The 23,819-nt window shown below is 36.6% G+C and overlaps 1 protein-coding gene across 6 annotated transcripts in view; it reads right to left on the reverse strand.

The window, feature by feature from the left end:
- LOC117426827 (ras-associated and pleckstrin homology domains-containing protein 1-like) overlaps nt 1-10,924 on the reverse strand; it is a 100,974-nt gene extending 90,050 nt beyond the window's left edge. For 4 of the 6 annotated variants that reach the window (XM_034044911.3, XM_034044909.3, XM_034044908.3 and 1 more), the window contains exon 1: nt 10,442-10,924. The gene's annotated coding sequence lies outside the window, so the exon portion shown is untranslated. Of the gene's footprint in view, nt 1-7,868; nt 7,888-10,441 lie in introns of those variants that run through there. The other 2 variants (XM_059033575.1, XM_059033576.1) reach the window with 2 other exon arrangements.
- Between the last annotated feature and the right edge of the window lie 12,895 nt (nt 10,925-23,819).

The following is a 23,819-nucleotide window of genomic DNA, read 5'->3' on the forward strand; positions in this document are numbered from 1 at the left end:
AACACATTTTTGGATAGATAATGTTTTTAGAATAGTGTGTTTCTTAAAGGTTCATTTAACAACAAAACAGTAACTTATGTATTTATTTATTTATTTATTTTTGTTATAAGTAACTTTGCCCCAAATTATATGGTTTACAAAAAAACAAATAGGTCAGCCAGGGTGTCCTCGGCTTACCGCGCACCAGTGACCCCTGTAGTCTGGCCGGGCGCCTATGGGCTTGCCTGTAAGCTGCCCAGAGCTGCTGCGTTGTGTGAAAAGAAGCGGTCGGCTAACGGCACACGCTTCGGAGGACAGCGTGTGTTCGTCTTCGCCGCTCCCGAGTCAGTGCAGGGGTGGTAACGGTGAGCTGAGCCTAAAAATAAATGGCTATTCTAAATTGGGAGAAAATGATAAACAACAATTGGCGACTACTAAATTAAAAAAAAATAATGTTCCTGTTGGCCAAATGCAACCGTATGTCATGAAACGACTGCGCTCCCCCACATTCATGTTTAATGAACAAGTAAAACTTTAAGGTAATAAGCTAGAGAGGAGTGGAGCTGCATGTCTCACTGCTTCCTGACTGGGTTGATGAACAAATGAGAGCTGTTCTTATTTCTCAACAGACCATTAAATGTCAATAAACCACCCACAAATCACAGCTGACTAAGAGAACACCCCGCCTTTATGATTCACCTCTTTAATACTATCTCATACTGGCTGTCTCACGTCACTACCCTATTCAAACACATCTCCTGAATCAAAACACCCTGCTACCATACAGCATGAAAGCTTTAGTCACTGCTAACTAACTGCAGTTGACTCAGGAGAACATTCACTGAACAGGTGCAGTACAGGGAAGTTTAGCATAGTCTTCAGTAGCGATTTATTTTTTTTACTCCACTGATAAAATGACTCCTGGTACATTACTGGGCGATATCAGATGTGAATTCATTCAAGACCCATTAACAAAATAATGGACAATTATTATTTATTTATTTATAAGGCAGATACCTTTATCCAAGGCGACTTAGGCCAGTTTCAGACGGATGCTCTAGAGGCATGCTGAACTCAGTCAAAATTTTGTGCTTTAATTGAGTCCCAATTAAGTACATGAGTAGAGCGCCGCCTGAAACAATTAAGTTCGCCTCGACGCTCTTTTGACGCGGCACGCCTTCCTCTGCTGCTCCGAGCGGCTCTGGTGCACCTTGGTTTCATAAGGAGCTCCAGCGGCGAACTGAACTAAGCTGCACTTAATGCTAATGTATACAAATGACATACAAATGATATGCTAAAGAGTATTGTGTATCCCACAATGCTAATCAATCATGGCAGAGCCTACAGAGGAGCAGTGAGCTAGGGTCTGTATTCTTAAGGTCTACTTAAGACAAAACTTATAGTTCGTAAGAAAATAGTTAAAATCTTCCTAAGATTGTTCTTAAGTTCAATTCTTCAATTTTTCTTAGATTGTCCTAAATTTCTTCTTAAGAACTTCTTACATAATCTTTAAAAAAAAAAAAATCCTGAGTAATATAGGCCTAAGGCAAACTGAATTTAAAATACATGTATTATGATTTAGCTAAACATGCGTTACATATGTATGTATGTATGTATGTATGTATGTATGTATGTATGTATGTATGTATGTATGTATAAGTATTACAGCGTATTACTAAAATAAACAAATAAACAAACCATGGAAATCAATCCTCGTTTGCATAAATATTAATGTGAACGCAGACTTCTATTAGTTTCATCTGAGCAATTTATTTTGATCCTCTTATACATTCGGGCAAATCTAAACAGAAATAAAAGAACAATACAATGACTATTTCGATAATTGGCAGTGACGGGCTTTTTAACTAAATGGGGATGCTGTGATTCGTGTTCTTGTAACTCAACTTAATAGAAATGCAGCTGTAAAAAAATTTATCGTAGCCCAACTCCCAGCAGCAGCATGGAGCTCTATTTTTTTAACTGACCGAAAAATCGTGCTTCTACCTGGGAAATCTGCTCGCTGATCTGTTCTTAGCACTATGGCTTCTGAAAATGGAGATCGCCCCGTGACTAGATTGTAGTGCAGCGGATAGATTATGGTCTTCTTAAGGGTCAAAACAGTCCCTAAAGACTGAAAACCTTTTAAATTCAGATGTGTTATTTATTATTTACAATAAATGAGACATAAATAATGGTTAAATGTGATTAAAACTTGTTTAGCGGTACTTGTTTGACATGAGCGAACTGTGCCGTGTAGGCCTACTGTTCTCAAATAACACAGTTCTTTATAATAACCATATATCACCATTTGTCTACGATGCGACACCTTTAGAATAAGTGCGATACGCTTTCGGTTCGCCATTATGAAACCAATTGGTTCATCGAATTTAATGAAGTGCCGCTCTAATGCATACTTATTTTCAATTGAGTTCGTCACACCTCTGGAGCATCTGTCTGAAACTGGCCTTACAGGTGTTAGGCCTACAGGTCATTTTTTAGCTTTCATCTTTATTCCTTTAGTACAATGAGAGATTACTGAATATAACCCTTAGGGCAAAATATAATTACATCACACATTTATTTAATTTACAGCAACAACTGGGAAATTTGATATTGTGGATCTTTTGGAACCAGGATAATTCTGCTGCGAGGGCCTAATAATACCCTGAGACTCAAACAAAGAGAAAGGGGGCCCGGTGCAGAGAAATACAAGAACCGTAACAAATTAAGCAATTACAGTACAAACACTGTAGGTAGTAGCCATCCACTGTAGCAACAAGAGGCTTGAAACCTTGTACACCACACACCGACGTCCTGACCTCTACTTGCACCTCATACTAACAATAAAACTCAGTTGCTATCACTTAACACATGTTTTTGCTACTTTTCACTAGGTTATTAATTGTTAACTGAATTGTACAGGCAGCAACAATATGAATAATGTTTTTAAAAAAAAAAAAAAAAACCACAACAACGTCTTAAAATTGGTGTCTGTCTGGAGACTCTCTTACCCAGAGTACTGCTACTACCACGGGCTGATCGGTCCTGTAAACAACCAAACCATTGGATGCAAAATTCAACTTTGATTAAATAAATATAGAAATCTTCCTCCTGCTGCCACCAAACCAACCAACCCTGACTTTCAATTAATGCTCATAAAAACTTAGATTTAGTTGCCGGTAGAGCCCTCTACCTTATTGGCGTGGTAGAGATTAAATACAAAAATAAAAAATAAATCTTGACTCTCCCATTGGGTCCATCTACCCCTGGAAAAGTAATTAGGTCTGGAATGGAATGTATGTAAACACAGAGCAGACAGCTCAAAGAATGGTCCCCCGTTTAGATTGGTTATCTCCGTTTCTCTGTTCCTATAGTTAACAGCCATAGCACAGAACACAACACAGGAGAGAGCTAACAGCTGTAGAAAGAGGAGAGGAGGGGAGGGGGGGTAACAAAGGACTGCCAATATTCAGAGAGACATTTCTGACAAACAAATTACCAAATTCTGGCTAAAGCATTAGAGTAGAGGTCACTTGCGACTGAACTATTTTTTTTTTTTAAGCAGAACATAAACAGCCTTCTATCTGCCCTTCAGAAGCAGGGAAATGGATGAAATTATAAAAGTGCCATAAAATCAGTATGTCAATAATGACAAAGCCGATTCCACAAGGGTAAATATTTAAAAGATGGATCCTTCTTTTTCTTGGCAGAAGGACCTGTCTTCAGCAAACGCCTCCAAGACAATGCTGGAATGGATGTCTTCCAAAAACGACAACCTGTCCTTCAGGAAATGCAGGGTGTGGGTCGTTGTGGGAGCATATCTAATCCTACTGTAACTTCCGCCAAGGGCAGTGTAGCAGTAGGTCCAAACAGTTACTGTACAGTAGTAGACAAGTCAGAAAACTATGCTCTGCTCAGGAGAATACGAATTGGATTTAGGTCTTAAAATGGTGCAAACAAGACACAGAACCACTTGCTTTTGAAATTCCAGTGTATTTTCCTGCCCAGGCAGGTTAAAGTTATCCAAAGAATCCAGAACTCACATCATTTTAATCTCTTCAGGCCTGCAAGTCATAAAGCTAAAGCTGTTTACATTGTGCAACTACATTGTTATAGCTGATAAAACAGGGCAAGGCCCAACATACAGCAAGTCAATATTTTTAAATAGTTCAGTTTTAGTATCAGTAAAATGGCCCAAGTTACTCTTCCAATTCCTGTAAACCACAAAAAAACTTGACTACAAAAACAAGAGTTAAGATGCAGGCAATAAATACTATTCATTAATTACTAGTGTTTTTTGTTTTTTCCCCAAAATAGGGGGCACAACTTAAACACTGTAATAAGAATTAATTTGTTTTTATCTAAAGAATGCACGTATTTGTCAGATATTTACAATATTTCATTATTACTTTTACTTCAATGTATTAATGCCATTCACATAGGACCACATTGTTACTGTACCAAGACAGGCTACTACTGTGTACATCCCTTGATAGTGTACAATAGGTTACTGTACTGTAACAAATCCATTCTGAAGACTCTAGAGCAAGCAGCTGGTTTGGTGTTACCAGCATTCAAGCTGGCCTGTTAAAAAGAGTAAGACATGAGGGTACACGCTTGTTCGTATCTGGTTTTGGTTTGTTAACCAAACCTAATATGACTCTCACTTCTGTAACTTCTCTGACCGCTCCAGATATCAGCTCTGGTAGACCTCCACTGTGGGAGGAAGCGGTGAGAAGGGGGAAACCGCAAATCTCAAGAAGTGCTGTGATACAGGTTTGTTGTGAACAGCACAGTGCTTCACTTTCTCTTTTATTCAAAGTCAAGTCTGGCTTACTGATAGTGACCGCAAAACTTCTAGTAAACAAATGCTTCTTGCAAAATAATATTTTTTTTTTCTGTCAATGAAAAAAGTAATCACAGAGATTGCTAAAAGTTAAGATTTAGAAGAACACAATTGATATTTGGTGTGGGTTATTTCAAGTGAAGACAAATACAGGTTTTACTGTTTATGGTACAATCTCACAATATGTGGTGGCCTAAAACGACCTTGAATCCGACAGCATACATGGACATGGCAGAAAGATCATCTCACCACAGTGCCTGACAGTCAAAAATGTCAGTTTGGAGATATGGTCACAAGAAAGTACATTCAACATCAAAGAAGTGCAGCGCAAGCCAAGCAAAATGATGGAATAGTTTCTTGTATGTTATCTATTAGATTGGAAACTGTTAAACATTTAAGACATTATTTCCCTACTTTGAGTGTCACAGGGTAAGCAATTGTTAAATTTAAAACTAAAAGAGAAACAACAAAAAAAAAAGGTTGGCTAGCAGTGTCACAGCTGGGTAAGTATTAACCACCACAAGCATCTCCAATTAGATGAATGAGATCATTCGTGCCTCCAGGAAAATTCAAAGAATAGGTTACAGTATCAAAAGAGCATGATTTAGAATAATGACACCTATCTCGAGGGTCATTATTCAGATTCAGCTTGGATCCGAGTCCATTTGGCACCGTCTACGTGAAACTCTGTCTCTCATTTTCCCCAGCCTTTTTGGTGGATAATATTTCTATTTACCACAGTTCTCCCTCCAGGCTTTCTTCAGTACAGAAGGATCCCACAAGTTTAACTATTTCACAGCCAACAATGGAACCAGGGATCGCTGCAGAGTTTCACAAGCTTCACAGGTCACCAGAACTTAATTTTAGGGCGTTCTCAATTTTGGTGGAAAAGCATTTGAAAAAAATACTCCAAGCATGCACGTATGAATAGAAAACACCTCTACAGAAAGTCTCCAACACAGGCCGAGGACCAGAAATCAAAGCGGGGGAGAAAAATGTATTCTACTCCGTCATCTCTATAACTCAGCAGTCTTACACAGTGCGTCGGGGGTTGACAATATTAGAAGATGATTTAGATATATTATAGGTGATGCATTACAGTACTGCTTTATTTAAGCTGGACTGCCTTTTCAAATGTGACTGACTTCTCAATAACCTATACAAAGCAAAAACTAGTAATATTCTCTTTAACTAAAAAGATAGGACAGAATTTAAACAATGCCTACAGAGGGAAATCTAAATGTTAAGGGGTGTCTGCTCAGTGTCCCTAAAACCCAAGCAAGTACAGTAGAAGTGATACCAATTCTTTTTTCCAACAAGTACAGTCAATGGGTATTATATACTGATAACTGCGTTTAGTTAATGTAAATCAACCTTAAGGCAGGCAGTGGTTGCGGGGGGGGGGGGGGGGAGAAAAACAGCTTCATATTGTCATCCCAAAAACATGAAGTGCTCGCATTCCACAGTATGACTGAGACTTTGCAAGCGGTACTCTCACTTGGCGGTGCCTGTGCGTGTTGTGTTGTCAGGCCCATGCAACAGGGTGGAGCTGGATGCACCTCCCACATTTAGTACAACCAACGCAACATTTTCCTAACCCTCAGGCATGGGCTTGCTTGAAGTTATGAATACATGTGGTGCATTTTTCCACTTGGTATTTTAAGACAAACATTTACTTTAGTATTGAAAACGCAATCAAAACGCAGTTGGAAAAGTAAAACAAGGCCTAGTAGACAACCAGCATACTTTAGTGTTCCAGCTCTTAATTTACTAGTACTGCAAGTAATTTGCATTTTGGCACATTTCACATTAACAATTCTTAAGGCTGACATTCCCCTCCAGACAGCTACTGTATAGAAATAGCGAGCATCTTCTAAGCCTCCCATCATATCCCATTTCTCCGTTTTCCACAAAAAACAACCTTAATGCTCTATTGGATGGGAATTTGTGGGATCTGCATTTACTTTGGAAGAAGAACAGCAGCTGCCTATTAAAGTCAACAAAACCTGAATCTCCCAAAAGGACGGGATTCATTCCTCCTAAAGCCTTGGAAAAATCACTGAAAACAATTCAGATACTCTTTCTACAGTAGCTTTGCCAATTTTTAATGCAGAAATACAGTCTGTGTAAGAGACTGTATAACCTTAACAGTGTGGACATCAATATCAGATCCATCACCACAAAAATCCTGAGCTTCTCAGTAGTCTGATATCTATGACTTTCCAGTGTAGCAAACTTACAGTTTTCATGGAATGGCCCTGAATAGTAATACTTTAATAGGATGTATAAAAAGTAGCTTGATAAGGGGCTCCCGAGTGGTGCATCCGGTAAAGGCGCTCCGCGTGGAGTGCAGGATGCGCTCTATAGCCTGGACGTCGCCGGTTCGAGTCCAGGCTATTCCACAGCCGACCATGGACAGGAGCTCCCAGGGGAAACAAATCATCCTCTCTCAAAATCTTGCTGCTGTTGCCTTGGGTTCTCTGCTAACATTTCTAAATCTTGTTTACACCTGTGCTGCAGTATCGGTCATTTAATTAAGTTCAGCTAAATAAAAAGGACAGTCTATAGCTTCAAATGCCTATACTATTTTCCCCTTAACTTTTTACAGTGCATATGCTGCTCTTATATTGAGAGAATAAAAGCAACAGTTTATCCCCACCAGTCAATGTAAAGCAGTTGGTGCCAAACAGGTACATAGACAGATTTTACAGAAGTAAAAAATACAAACCTCAATATTTAAGCAATAGAACTCAGGATTATTGCAGGAAGGGAAACGGAATACAAAATGGCAATTAAAGCTATACACCAACGGCTGGTTTCACAAACCCTGATTAGCACTGGTCTCGGATTACCTTATGTTTATGTAAAGTAGTCCTAGACTGGTGTTAATCCTGGGTCTGTGAAACCAGCCATAAATGCAAATACTTGCAAAGGCAGCAAATGTATGCTTAAATGAATGCTTTCCACCAAAAACGAGCTGTGCAGTAGAGTGAAGATCATGAGGAAAAGAAGGCACTAGCAAATGTTTGTCTAATTCACTTACGTGTCCTTTAGTTACTTAATATCCAACTGAATGTTTTGAAGTTATGAGAGATCATGGGAAACTGAGCCTGTCACAGGAAGAAAAAAAAAATCTATACTGTGTATATATATATATATATATATATATACACACACATATACATACACACACACACACATTATATATATATATATATTATATATATATATATATATATATATATATATATATATATATATATATATATATATAGAGTGTCTCAGCTCAGTCCCACTGCCTATTCAGTGTTCTTAACAAGTAACACATTACTACAATACCTCAGCATCTACAACAAACATTACAGCATTTCTGTACAACATCACACGGTGTTAGCTGAATTCCAGAATCACAATTAAACACTTTGTGTCCTAGCAAACAGGTGGGCACGGATAAAAGAGCCCTACAAATCACTTTCCAAATATAAATGGCGCCCCCTTTAGATGCTTCCCAGTTCTTTAACCATTATATCACACAAGAAAAGCTTCACTCTACATCTGTGTTTGCCAATTAAGTTTACCCCCCTGGCCAAAGCTTTAATTTGACTGCACAACATGTGCAAATACTGCAGCTATGGCACTTACTTGTGCACACACAAAGAGTGACTTTTCAAAGAAAGGCCATATGGTTCCCAGACCAAAACGTTTTTTTAGGGGTTTGCCTGGTTATTTATCCCTTTTAAAGCTAAATACCTTTTTGGAGTTTTTAGAGTTTTGGTCAAGTCGCTGTCTGACAAGTCATTCAAATTGTCAAAAAATTTTCTTGTACTGTATTATTCAAATATACTCTCCACAAACGAATTTAGAAAGCAAATGGCATTACTGTATGTGTTACACTGATCAAAAGGTATAGCGATGGTATTTTAGTTACATAATAATATACTCAGCATATCCCCAGTACAATATACAGCACAGAATAGGCGTTGGTACCATGAAGTAGGTCAAAACGACCCACATTCACAGCAAATTTAATCTCATGCCTGTGAATACAGTTTAATAAAAGTGCTTTCGACAGCCAGTCAGTACCATACAAAGTATGCTTTACAGTTCTACAATGCAAAGCATACTGTAATAAAGCTGTACAGTAACACCATTCATAGCAAACTGGCGCATTACATCACACGGTGCACTCCCGAACGGGGTTACCATGGCATGAATGGCCATTATATGAGGTCATAGTTTTGTACAGTATGTCTCTATGCTGAAAATAGACGGCATTAATGGAAAAGCAATATCTAGCTTCATTCCCATTTCAAACGCTAAAGAACCTACACATGTATTAAAGAACAAAGCGGAAAAAAAATCGGGGGCGTACAGTTTGTTTCGGCACCACAAGTTTTTTTTTTTTTCAGTTGTCTACCAACTATACTTTGTTAACAAACATAATTTACTAACACATGTGCCTCTTATTACATTATATCCATAGCAATAAAACAACAACATTAAATCCACAATGAATGACATCATTATGTGCCTGTTGTCTATATTACGTACAACTACAGCACTTACTACCCGGGTACTGTTACATTGTGGCCTATAGGAGAGTACTGTATACACCTACAGTAAAGTCACAATACAATGGAAATGTATGAACGCTGCAAGTTTTGATAGAGAAACTGGCCAAAGCCTACGAAAAAAAGCAACACTGTAACACGAAGGTCTTTTTGTTTTACAAACATGAGCTTATTACATCAGCCACATGTCCGGTGCTGCTTGTACTAATATTTGCAGTACTGGGTGGGGATCCTAGGCTACTGTGTTTGAAAAAACAGAAAGAAAAAAACATAATTTACCGGTGTCTCTTACAATAAATTACGCCTGGGAACATTATTTCCCCAATATATCGATGTAAATTGTAATACAACTGGTAGGCAAATCATATGCAGACTGATCATATCCATAATCTACATAACTGCACACATTTCGTTGATATTTTTGTTATTTAAAATTGACATTTCAGATTCTGCTTTTTTCTCACATGGTTTTATCGCTCTCTAATTTATTCGCTCGTTATCCTACAGGCCGGGAGTGATCCGCGGCTCTTTCCTGTATATCACTCCCTCAGTCACAAACCCCTAACATCCAAGTGTTAAGACCACCACACAGCCTCGCCAGAATGGAATGCTTCTTCAAAAGGAATAAAGACAAAACCTGCATATATGCATTGTTTAAAGTCATCTATATACATGTTATATTCCTAGAAACGCTGTACCAATCCCATCTTCCTTTTCCCAACCTTATTTCAGCAACGAACTTTGATTTTCATTCAATAGATTTTAATAACAATTAATCCAATTACTCTACAAACACTTTATAATCTTTTTCTAATTCATAAAAAAAAACTGCCATGCGTCTTGTCTACTCTTACTAGACACCTTTCCCACCTCCTATCCCGTTTTTCTTCTTGGGAAATAAAAAAAATCGAATGCAGCCTACTTCACATGCTGATTGAAAACTGTTAGTTTTCACTTTGTCCAAGAATATCCATTGCTGTGTTACAGAATTTGCATGCCGTTTTCAGTGTCAGGTTTAAACTTACAAATAAAAATCGTTACTTACTGTCAGAAATCCTTGGGATTCGCTAGGGAGGGGATCCTTTCTCCCTTCCTGCTGTGATCTAATCTAGTAACACGCAATGTGGTCGCAAATCCAGCAGGCAAAAGTGATAAAGCAGAATGTTTGTTTTTATTTATTTATTTTTTTAGACGTGATTTTATGTCGCGGTTCGGTACCTTTTTTATTATGATTATTTCCGTTCTTTACCCGTTCCAGTTACAACTTCATTCAAGTGACCAACGCCGTGCACTAAGGCAGACTAAGCAAGGATTGCTGTGGGTTTGTGCTTCTCATTTCCTGTCTAGCCCTAAATCAGCCTCTACTAATCAAACTAAAAGCGCACTGACAGGGCTGCTTGGCAAAGGACTGTGTTATCTGGCCAGATAGAGGTGTTCCTTTGATATGGATATTGATTGAGTTGGGCTGGATTACATATAGGTTTTTCACACTAACGACCGCAGCAATGCCCTCTTTTTTGCTAGACCTCTGGCTCGGTAAATGTTTGCAGCTCAAGTGCATTAATTAAGTTGAATTTTATCTGGTTATCTTAATTTGCCAATTATCCCCTATGTTCTACTTTTATGATGCTTTACCACTGGCGACTATATCTTTTCTATTTTCTTCATCATAATTAAATAAATAGACATCACTCTAGACTAATTTAAATATGTGTTATTTAGAACAAGACCTTGTATTATTTAGTGCAATTGCAACCTATATACATTCAAAAATAGTCATCCCTACACATGTATAATAATAATAATAATAATAATAATAATAATAATAATAATAATAATAATAATAATAATAATACGACTCAAAAAACAATTGCATAGCACTGTTGGTCTATATTACTGTGAAATAAATAATAATAACAAAACAAATAAAAAGCAAAGATGAATACAAGCCCACAGCAACTAATGGAAGTGATTGGTTTTGCACAGTACAACAGTGCACATTTGTTTGAGTCCAACATTCGTTTGAGTCCATTAGTGGTAGTCATGATGTCTGAACTGAACAGCTGATGTTGCTTCTGCTGCAGCTCTTATACTTTCCCCAATACTCTTGGGTAGAAATAGGAATATGTTATGATAAAGAATAAAATGAAAGGACTGCCTTTTTTAGGATCCCACAGGGACCTGCACAATAACCCTCCAATAATCTACTAATGACACAGAGGACTTGGGGATTGGAAAGAAAGGAATGTGGTTTTATTTTCTCCCTAAAATATCAATAAGCACATTAAAATGCTTTTTTTGATGACAAGGAGCAGCTACATGACACCACTGGTGCACCAACTACTGGAGTTTTCATGAAGTATCCATAAGTGGTCAATCAGTCTCAGGCACAGTGGAAAGGGGGAGTTGAAACTGCCCCCTCTCAACAATATCAGAAGGCCAACTGGCCCCTTTCAAAGGTGTTTACAATTTTACCATTGTGACAAAAAAAAGCACACCAGTAATACTACAAAAACTATTCAGAAACTTTTAAGCCCTGTTTTGTTTTTCCATTATTGATACAGCGAGAGTTTCATGACTCGCCAAGGGTGAGGTCAATCATTTTACTTTTTGAGAGATCAAACTTTGTTCTGTCTAGTCAGACAGACATAGTGATACTACCAAAGCCATGACTCAAGATGTGCTCACTTGTAAATGATCCAAAACACTGTTGTTGTTGTTGTACTGTACATACGAGGTTTTTCAACATGCAAAGACATGCAGAGTTTTGAGGTTACTGAGATACAGTTGTAATGGAGTTTGCAATGAAGAACTACCATAAAAAATATGTTATGCTCAATAAGGGGATATTCAGTAACCATTGCCTTTTATACACAAGAATAGTTTGCAACAGGTTTTATCACCCATATTATTTATATACTTTAGAATGTAGTGTTTATTTTTGTGTGAGTCTAGTGAAGTATTTTCTCGATCACTAAGATGTATTTTTAATGTATAAGTAGCTCAAATTGTATTTTCTTAGAGTGAATTACTCAAACACTGTGGTTTTTTAAAAGGTGACAAGGTGATTTCAGGAGCTCCTCTTTAGTTCTGGTTGTCTGGATATGTAACAGGCTAGATTAGACATACAATAGTGTATTTAAAGAATGACTAGCCAGTGCCTAGTGATCTGCCACTTTGGATCACGTTTCCTTTTATTTTGCTGGCAATACACTGCTGTGCACAAGAGGGTGCTGGTGCTTGCTAATATAAACACACTTTGGCTGATCTAGCCTACTTAATATGTGTCTGTGGCAGACAACTAGAACTGAACTCATATTCACTCATACTCCAAAAATAAAAAATAAAAAACTCAATATTTAAGTAATTGCAAAAAGAAATACTCAGAGTGACTGCACATTTTTATTATTTAGATTATATTGTCAGTCACCATAAGCAATCACTAGCAGATCACTTTTATGACTACAATAGAAGAGGTATTCATTTGTTTATGGGAAACTATAGAAGAGAGTGTTTATCTAAACTCACTACTGATGCACGATCTTGAATTATCTTAAAGCTTTTAAAATGCAATGCTTAACCTGGTATCCCATGAGACAACAGGTTGCTTTGCAGTCTAATAATAGCTCTCCCAGTTACCACTTACCTGTAGCTGACTATCAGAGTAAAACTGAGCCTCTACCCTGAGATAAAGGACTATTACCATACTGGCATGTGAGCAGCTTTTTGATTAAAACTGCATGCATGTCATTTCTTTTGGGGCTCATTCATATTACAATTGACATATTATCTAAGTGAAAGGCACATGAGGCCTGTCAATGGGCACTTTTTTCATTTTCCGTAAAATTGTTTTTACAACAGCTGTAAGTTGTTTTCTACCGATTTTCACCGGAAATGTAAAAATACTTATTTCCACCAATAAAATCCTTGCGGTTACATATTCAGCAGATACATTTACGTAAAAAGTGAATTTGTTTTAGTGCAATGTAAAGCTGTCTGTTTAATGTACCTTAGTAATGACATATAGTAGGTTAACCTCACCAGCTTCATGTCATTCAGATGTGTGTTAGTGTTACTTAGTAAGTGAAACAAAGAAAGTATTGTTTATTGTAAATGTAATCTACATTAGTATAATGCTGGTTTCACTGTCACCTAGATATCTTGAGTTCTGACTCTTGCACTTTTTGAAACACTTTATTAAATGTCAAATTGTAATTATAAATGAGAATTCTATATCATAATTAAGTGTGGCTGATTAATGTGAATAAAACATATTTCTGAAGCAGAGACTTCCTCTTCAGACATTCCCCCATATAATACAATATATAGTTACCTTGACTGACACCTCATCCAATATGGCTGCTTAGCAACTACTATGGACGTTTGTCTCTGTCGTTTGTCTCTGTAAGGAGTGATTTTACCCTTCATATACAAGAAACTGTACCTTACAAGCAACCACACTCACATAAAAAAGGGTTCTTAAATGGTTATTTCGATGTTGTCAAGGTTCTTTGAAGAACCCTTTGTGTGTGAAGAACCTTATCCCTTATCAGATGGTTCTTTAGCAGGCTAAAATGCAGAAAAGGGTTCTTGATAATTTTGCAAAAAGAATCCTCCCACAACCAACTTGCATTTTCTTCTAATGATTGCAGCGACTGTGGAGAGTTCAGAGACCGGGGGGCGCTTTTTTTTTTTTTTTTTTTTTTAGTTTCAGTTTCTTTATTTTTTTTTTAATTGTGTTATTTTTTCGTGTTTTATTTATATTATGAAATCACTGTAGGTGTACTGTGTGTACTCTGCACTGTAAAACCAAAGAACGTGTGACGCGTTTATAAGCTAAATGGAATGTGTTTATTGATGCAGAGGTGTTCTATTCCTAAACAGCAGTGTTTATAAGTGATTCTGATGCTTTTTTCACACGCCCTGAATATCACTGTCCGATTAGTTTACCTACATTAGCATTATAGAAATCCAAGATTACCGATAATAAACGTATGTGAAAAAAGAACATCTATACAGTTCAACTTTAAGTATAAATGGATTATTATACCACCCATTTTAGCGGTGAAAGACACACACACACACATCGAGAGATGAAACTGTTAAATAAAACAAATTAAACAAAATTGTCATACAAACATGGATCTGTCAAATAATATTTAACTAAATACCAGCTAAACACTGGCATCGATAAGCCCCATTTGGACAGCTGATCAGGACTTCCCCGGCTCGCGCTCAGGCTCGGCTCGCGCTCAGCTTTTCGAAGTTGCCAACGGTTTTTTTTTTTTTTCCTGAGTTAAAGCATTTCTGTTCTGTCTGAGGTAAGTCATTCATCTTCTTAAGATAATGTTCAATACATTTTATTATATTTAATATAATTTTATATGTCTAATAATAGGGTACAAAAAGTCTCATTTAAGCTACAATTTGTATTTATTTTTTGGCAGAGTTTAGCTTGTTTTGGTTGTTACCAGCACAAGAAATACAATAGGCCTTGATAGTTATTATTAACTTAGAGATTTTTTTTTTTCATCAGTATCACTGCGCCTGTAACAGATTATTGTATTTTCATACGTGTTGTGTTACTGCGTGAAAAATAAAAACCTAGAGTTAATGCTATAACATAATGCGCTCCTCCCCCCTCCCCCTCCCCCTCCCGTTTTTATTTTATTATTCAATTGAAATGTAAGTTATTTATCTTTATAAGTACATGCAGTTACACACTAATTAAAGTTTGATGTTTAAATGTATCATATTGAAAGAAAATACGCGAACCAAGCTATAGCGTTATACAGACTGTTTTCATAGCTTCAGTCATCACCGGTCTCTCTGTGGCTTCAGCCCACAGCCATGACAGCCTCAACTACGGCTTGTGGGCGTGGCCTATTTCCTGTCAGACTGCATTTTAACATTCCATTTCATAATCAATCGCTGGTTTATACTGAGCAATTGATTTTCACTGTTGTTACGAACTTAACTTATCAACAGCGAGATTGTAGTTCAGCGTATCGTTTGCCCAGCGTGAACATTATTATTATAAGAATAATATGATTTATATGATTTGAGATCTCCTCTGGAAAATCTAAAAAACCCACAGGAAAATATAATTGGAAAAAAAAAAAAAAAACCCTCCAAATGAAATCCAAACATGTGAGTGACAGAAACAAGTAGCATGTATAAAGGTAATTTTAAAATAAATGTCATGTAAAAACAATTGATTCATAATTGATAGTTTTAAAAGCTTTAAAATAATAGGCATGACTAGTAATAAGCTATTTTTTTTAACTATTTATTTTTTATCATTATGTCTTGAACAATCTTCACATTTGATTACAAAACAATTGAGAACCAGGCTCAGCGACGGTGCCTATTAACAATCATCAGAAATTAAATCCTGAGCTCTCCTTCAGCTCTGTTCTGACCTTTGTATGCCTGCTGTATAATATATATATATATATATATATATATATATATATATATATATATATATATATATATATATATATATATAAAAAATTGAATACCTGGTTATGATACTACCCTTTGTGTTATGGTTACCTTGTTGTATGTGTAATTAAACTGCTTTAACTGTATCATATTTGTTTTCATGATTCGTTTCCTTAAGGGAACAATGAATGAAAAAACAACCAAAGCAACATACTGTACACTGTGTCCAGACATACACTGGAACAAATGTTGAGTTGCACTGCCTTGATCATTCAGATCATCTTGCAGAGTCATTTGCACTGTCTCGGCACATTTAAAAGACACGACTTTGTGGGTTGTTGTTATGTCATCTTGTGGCAGTCGTGTGGTTCACTCATGCCATAAATCTCTGTCTCAGTCTATCTACACAGGGGCTATTCTTCCAAGCACAGCTTTGCTTACAGACGTCCAAGCGCATTCCTCTCTGACTTGGTCGTACTGCTGCTGGTTTAACACACAACGCTTCAGTCTGCTGTCAATGCAGCTGGCGTTGCACCAAAATAGAACAGTTGCATTATAAACACACGCGTACCTAATGTGCTTGGTTTTACAACTCTGCCTCCTCTTTCTTCAGGTCAGGAAGGAAACCCCACATTTCAATGGTTGTATATCATATTTTTTGTGCGCAAATGACTTCCTGGAGTTGTCTGATTCAATCTTTATGTAATTATAATCAATCCAGTTAATGATTAATTTAAACCGGAACATTGTATCAATACGCGTAACAGAAGGAGCTGTTCACTGATAACATCAGTACAACCGCATGCTTCAGACACCGTGCATTCTTTTTCTACCCCTCTGGCTATGAGAAACAACACGTTCTAATGGTATTAAAAATGTAAAGGGCATAATAACATTTTCAACGAGTATTTATGTTCTTATATCTCTATATGTAGAAAAGGTAGGGCTGGTAGTTGAAAGGTCATGAATCAAATAATACAAGTTAAACACAGCGTTCCTGTCTTATTATTTTCTTCTTACTGTTCCTCAGATAAGGTGTAGACCTTTTATTAATACAGTACACACACATTCAATAACTCAAAATCAAGTCTTAAAGATACAGAAGTGTCAACGTTGTGTTTGTAACATTGAAGCTTAACTGTACAGGCAAATGCTTCTTTACAATAATACTGTGTATCATTATCATGTGTTCATATTCATTTTACAAATGGACATTTTTCACCTGCAGAAAGTGACTGTCCTTGTTCATAAAATATGAAGGATGAGTCTGCCCTCTAGTGGTACAAGGTGATCAGTACACATGTGTGATCTCTATTGTATTGAAGGCTGTACTAGACAGATATTACAGTATGTCTGTCTCAGTCTTGATTTATTCTAACCTAACATTATAATAAATAACAATTATCTGACTTCAAGTTTTGGTTAAATACAAAGGACTTAGATGTTGGATGAATTTGTGGTTGTTAAACATTGTATCTAATCTCTGCTCGAAAGACTAATTGTCACAGGTGCTAGGGCAAGGGGTTTGGGTTTTTATTGCTTTTAATTTTGCCACAGAACCAGTACAACCACAATGGTTCTTGACAACTACCATTGCATCTAACATGTCCTTGTATATGTAACTGTTAAAACTAACCTATAAAACTGGTTTATAATAATGAGACATTCATTTCTCCTATCATTTTAGTTTGTCTATAAGGCTTTTTTTTTGTTTTTTGTTTTTTATTTAGCAGATGCCTTTATCCAAGGCAACTTACAGAGACTAGAGCGTGTGAACAACACAGATAATCAGCTCCAGTCACTTACAACAACATCTCACCCGAAAGACAAGCACTAGGAGGTTAATTGACTTGCTTAGGGGTCACACAATGAGTCAGTGGCTGGGCCGGGATTTGAACTGGGGACCTCCTAGTTACAAGCCCTTTTCTTTAACCACTGTGAATAGGGAAAGGTTGAACAGAGATGGCAATCTGCAAATCATTCCAATGAGCTTGGATTAGCTACTTGTTATTGCAATAAAAAGCAAGTAGAATGTCTGTGTTATATTGAGATGGACGGAAACACTTCTAAACATCTTGTGCTTTTGCTACATGCATGGCATTGCCCGTTGGTGCACAGGATTAATGATACAGTGATACAGCCAATCCTGAATACTCAGATGCTCTGAACACACACTGTATCTTAATGAGGGGAGCTGTTCTGTGTCACAAATAAAAAAGACCTTGAGCCATATTCACAAAGCATTTACTACTGTGCTAACCTTGCACCATTTTTTTTTGTGAATTGAAAATCAAACTATGAATGATACATTTTTTAAAAAAATAACATGTTTTAACTTAGCACGTGTTAAATGTTTTGTGAATAAGGACTCTAGTCGGACTGTTTATATTTGTGATCTCCCACAAACAAACAAATACATTAGAAAACATGTATTAATAAGCATTAAAACAAAGTACTACTACTACTACTACTACAGGTAAAGGTATTTAAGACATGAAGTCCAATATATTGTTTGTGACTGACTAGGTGTCAGGGTGCAGCAGTCAAAAATGTCCCCATCCTTTCCTGTAACTGCTGCATGAGGAAGTTGGAAGAAACAAATATAGGAAAGGGGACATTTTGTTAATGCTGCACCCTGATACCACTGCTTTATTAATCAGTTAATAATTAGGTGAAAATTAAAGTTAAACAATACTTCTGCATAAAACAAATGTGAATATACGAGTCAATATTGAATTATATTTACTCCTTTGTACTAACACTTATTTGAAAAGTTTGTTTATTAGTTTGTATGCTCTTTGAGGTGACACATCTTCAGTAGTCTGTGAAGACACAAGTATAAACAGTTCTCTGATCTTTTATTTATCCGATTATATTTTTGGAGCTCCCCTCATTAAGATGCAGTGCGTGTTCTGAGCATTGCAGTATGGATGACTGGCTAGCTATATATTATTAAGGCTGTATACTAATGGGCAATGTGTTGCATGTAGCAAATGCAAGAGATGTTTGGAAGTGTGTTTGTCCACCTCAATGAAACACAGACATGCTATTTGATTTTTATTGCAACAACAACAGAGCCCACCCAGACTCATTGCTAAACACAGGGAACAAAATATTAAAGGAAGGAGACCCTTTTTAATTGCTTCACCCTGTCACTACTGGGAAACTCTCTGCGTTATTTATCAGTCCCTAATGTGATGAAATGTAAACATTTCATCACAGGGCAGAATTTGTTTCAAGCTGATAACAAACCGCTTCTCAGTGTTCTGTCTCTTGAAGTTACAGACTGATAAGAAACACAGAGAGGACCTTGCTATTGCCTCTTACTCTGCTTGTTATGATCACACTTTATCTGGGTGTTTTGTCTTCTTGTTTATTCTTCAGTTATTCATTTCCTTTTTCTTAGGTACCAGTGTGTTGTTACTATTCACATTACTTGTGCCCACATTTTTATTTTCCCTCTATCTCCCTGCTTTATACCTGCTTATTTATTTATTTATTTATTTATTTATTCATTCATTCATTCATTCATTCATTCATTCATTCATATATTTCACATAACGACAGTAATTATAGAGCTACAAGGGTTAAGGTTTTTTTGAAACCAGTAACCTCTAACAGGTTAACAGGGGTGGGAACAAATTCTAGTTGCAACAGGTGTTTACTGGACTCACGAATGTTCTGTGTTTAGGAATATAAAACAGCGTTACATCATCACCATCCTGTATTGAAAGATGATCTAATACCTGTATACTTATAAAAATAAATGTTGAGAAAACCACAAAAGTTGTACAGTCGGATAGTTTTTGGAAACCAACATCTCTAACAAATTGGAGACTAAATATGACACGTGTTAAAGACATCTACACGTCTTTCTTGTCTCTTTAAGCACAATAAACATCAGTGTAATATCCTCAGCTTTGTTTTTCATGCAGTGGATTATAACAGGCAGTAATGTAAATAATTGACATAAACTAAAATTGCAATTAAGACTCTATGGGGTCTATTCATAAAGGGTCGAAATGAGAAAACAGGAGTACATGATCGGATTTTGTCCATAGCCACCTATTTAACAGCAGTTGCTATTTATAAGAGATCATTCAGATGTGTCGTTAAGACCCAACTATTTTCGTCTATGAAGGCATGTTTTTAACAAACTGAGAGAAAGGTTAATGATTACCTCATTAGCATAAAGTTTTCATCGGTCCTGAGTGTCAAATTGCTATTCATAAGAGTGAACAACAACAAAATGCTGTTGATAACTAGGAGTTATTGAACACTTTCTACAGTCAAGTACAAAACTAACGACAGCCTCAGCAGACTATTTTTTTAAAGACATATTTTATTACTACACTTGCTCTGTTATACAGTTTGACATACCCGTGATTAACACTGCCTATTTTGAAAAAGAAAAAAAAAAATCTGTAGCTTATATGAAGGAATATTTTAATATAAATATATACTCACACAACAACATATTGTCTCACATAATCATTTTGAAACAGCGTTGTGAAGAGGAGAGCAAGTGAGAGACTGAGAATAGACAGTTATTTTATTATTATTATTTATTTGCCATCATCTGTGGCTGACAGCGGTCCTTTTCTTTTTATTTCTTTTACCTGTGTTCACAATAAACAGTTTGGATGAATACTGCCTGTGTGAACCTGTTTATTTTCATGGAGAGTTACACTATACAGTATACCAGTGCTGCTGATGCAGGTTGGTGGGAAATTTGGGCTTGCTTGGTATTGCAAAAAACACTGATCAAGCCTCCCTTCAAAGGGGGTCTTTTTTTCATGCATCACAAAAATATCCATTTTGTGTACACTGCAATACGGCGTGAAACTTTCCCTGATTCCAGGGGTGTAAGTAGGAATAGATTTTTACTGAGGCAAAAATCTAATTTTTGTCTAAAAAATCCCCCCATGCATATCCTGTTCATGAAGCCTGGAGACTATTACTGCAAACTGCAAAGCAATATAAGTCGCTAACTCTTTTTACCCAGTGACCCACCTTGGATGATGTTTGAAATTTCATGACACTTATTTTTTTTAACAAATCTCCCAGCAAAAACAACACCAACCTAAAATTACTCTATTCACACTGTTAGAAATATGTGATATTAAAAGGACAAGAAGAATAGAATTTATAAATATGAATAAGTAGATGGGTTTATACCTTCATTGAGACATGCGTTTGGTTCACAGCAACTTGAAGTTAATGCTGAGACTGGTGACACTGATGCTACAACTGGAACTGGTAAGACTGGTGCTGCTACTGCTGGAACTGGTTAGACTGGTGCTGCCACTGCTGGAACTGGTAAGACTGGTGCTGCCACTGCTGGACTGGTAAGACTGGTGCTGCTACTGCTGGGACTGGTAAGACTGGTGCTGCCACTGCTGGAACTGGTAAGATTCATTAGTCATCATATTTAATATTATTATTATGATTATTATTATTATTATTATTATTATTATTATTATTATTATTTGGTCCTGCAGTTAAGAATGGAAATCTTATGTGTGCATATGGAAAAGTGTTTACCAGCCTTGCCAAACAAAATGCAACCAGGGAATATTAATAATGCTGACGATGTCATCAAAAAGAGGCAGATTTTCGTTCTTGAACGACTATACCCATTCATAAAGTGCTTTGCGACAGTCGCCCGTATTCTCAGATCATTTTATGAATAGCATATATGGACGACTTTCGTTAGTTTTAAACGAAATTAGTTTTATTACGGTAGTCGGCAAGTACTTTTATGAATAGGGCCACATATGACTATATGATTACTCCAGTGATTGTAACAAGCGGTACCCAAAGCACATCAAAGCAGTGTCATTATTTCAGTAATGCTTATTTTAAACTCGGTCTCCTGCATTTTTGCTCACAATATACAGTACATGCAAAGAGAAGGGCAAGAAAAGTACTGAGAGTATTGTATAATGTTGTGCTCCCTCTTTATTTTACTATCTTACTTACACATCAAAAAACTGAAATATTGAAAACAGTAAATTATTGACATACAGGATCTTCCTGACCAAACTATGGAAGAATGTAGTTAGTGAACATAAACCTGGCAGTGAATTATAAATTTAATATAAAACAAAAAATGATGCAAGACACTAGGATTAAGAGATTTTTCATACACCTTATTTATGTATTTATGTATTTATGTATTTATTTATTTATTTAAACCTTTATTTAACCAGGTAGGTCAATTGAGAACAAATTCTCATTTGCAATGACGATTCTTATCTCTAACATTAATAGTTTGCTTGTCTTGTGTTTCTAAAAAATTGTGCCAACATTTAATCTGGCCTTGGTATCTTATGATAAACATCTTCAAGTCTCAGTGCTTTTTTTTTTACATTAAACAACTACATTCTCTATCCTAACCTCTCCTTTCTTGGACACACTAAAATATGTCATCTATATTTTTACTGCCTGACCTGATAACTATTTACAAAGTCTGTTTACTATGGTCTCACCAACATTCTTGAATATATTGCCAGCTCTTTCGATGCATATTTTTCTGTGAAATTAAATCCTCATGTGCAGTGCTTATGCTGCTGCCTTTTGTTTCTTTTGTTTTTACTGAGAATGGAAAACAACACATTCCAGTGTTGTTCAGTCTCAGGGATACTTGAGGGTTTGGATAGTGACAACATTTAGCTGTGTATTGTATTTGTGCAATATTGAGAGAAACCCCAGTGATACAATAGCATATAGCAGAGGCATCATGTTTGTATGTATGCATTTCCAGTGCCTCAGTCCCTGATGATTTTGTCTCCCTACCCTGTAGGACCACCAGAACCAATGTGATGCTCCCTATGGAATACCCTGAGATGATCAGCACCTTCACACAGCCTCAAACACAAATGATAATGGCCTGGGTTGATCCTCTTGAACACAGGCCCCACATCTACTAAAAAATAATCATTCATAGTTTGAAATGGTGCAAATTTATAGGTGTGATCGATCAACTAGAAACACCATAAAAGGGAAGGCCGATATTAATATTTTTATGCATATATTTTTTCATGCAATATTTTAAACTATCAATACTATGAGTACATATTGAATATGTTTTTTGGTCCAATACGCACACATACACATGCTTATTTGGTGCACCATAAAGTTTACCTCAGGTAAAACCCAAAAAGAACAAAATTAGTATATAGTCTTACAGTACATTTCCCTTTGTAGAAATGCAGCAGTAAACAGGCAAGTCAGATAAAAAATGCTGTGTAGGTGCAGGATCCAGTGCCGTGCTACATTCTGCTGGAAGTGGTTTCTGTGGTATTTTCTGTTTTTCACTGAACAACGGAAGGCGTCTTTTTGAGCTTTTAACTTTTGCCATAAAAAAGCAAGCCCCAATAATCTTTTGGCATCCAACCAGCAGTCAGTCCTGAGTACCTTTAAAAGTTCAATCAGGTAGAGACAGCATACGGGGGGGGGGGGGGGGGGGCACTGTGAACAGCTGTCACCGGTTGTTTTTTTGTTGAAGGGGTAAAAATGAAACAGCATTTTGTCTTCCTTCTTTGTATGGTATGTATTGTTGTAATTTGTAATGCATGGTCAACATTTACAGTATGTTCTCAAGAGTTGTCAGTGTCAGTGGCAGTGAATACGACTAACACACACATGCATGTAATTGTATATAACTTCTGTTTTGTTTGTCCGTGGACAATATGTTTTTTTTTTTTTTTTTTTAAATGTCTCACTACTCGATATGGTGTCCCCTGGTTTAAGGGGATGACCTAGAATTTCTTGACGTCAACATGTTCGCTGTTCTGTAGCCTGCAGGCAAAGAGGTATAGCAGAAAAAGAATGCTTGTTACCTGGTCCAAGATATTACTATTGACTTAAATCTGTTGATGCCCTGAAGGTGTCTCAGCATGATAGCTATAGACAGTCAAGACAAGATAGGTGTCACAGTGGTAGACAATTACAGTCATATAGCAACCTCTGTC

Source organism: Acipenser ruthenus, chromosome 11 (genome assembly GCF_902713425.1).
Source record: "Acipenser ruthenus chromosome 11, fAciRut3.2 maternal haplotype, whole genome shotgun sequence".
NCBI classification, from domain to species: domain Eukaryota; kingdom Metazoa; phylum Chordata; class Actinopteri; order Acipenseriformes; family Acipenseridae; genus Acipenser; species Acipenser ruthenus.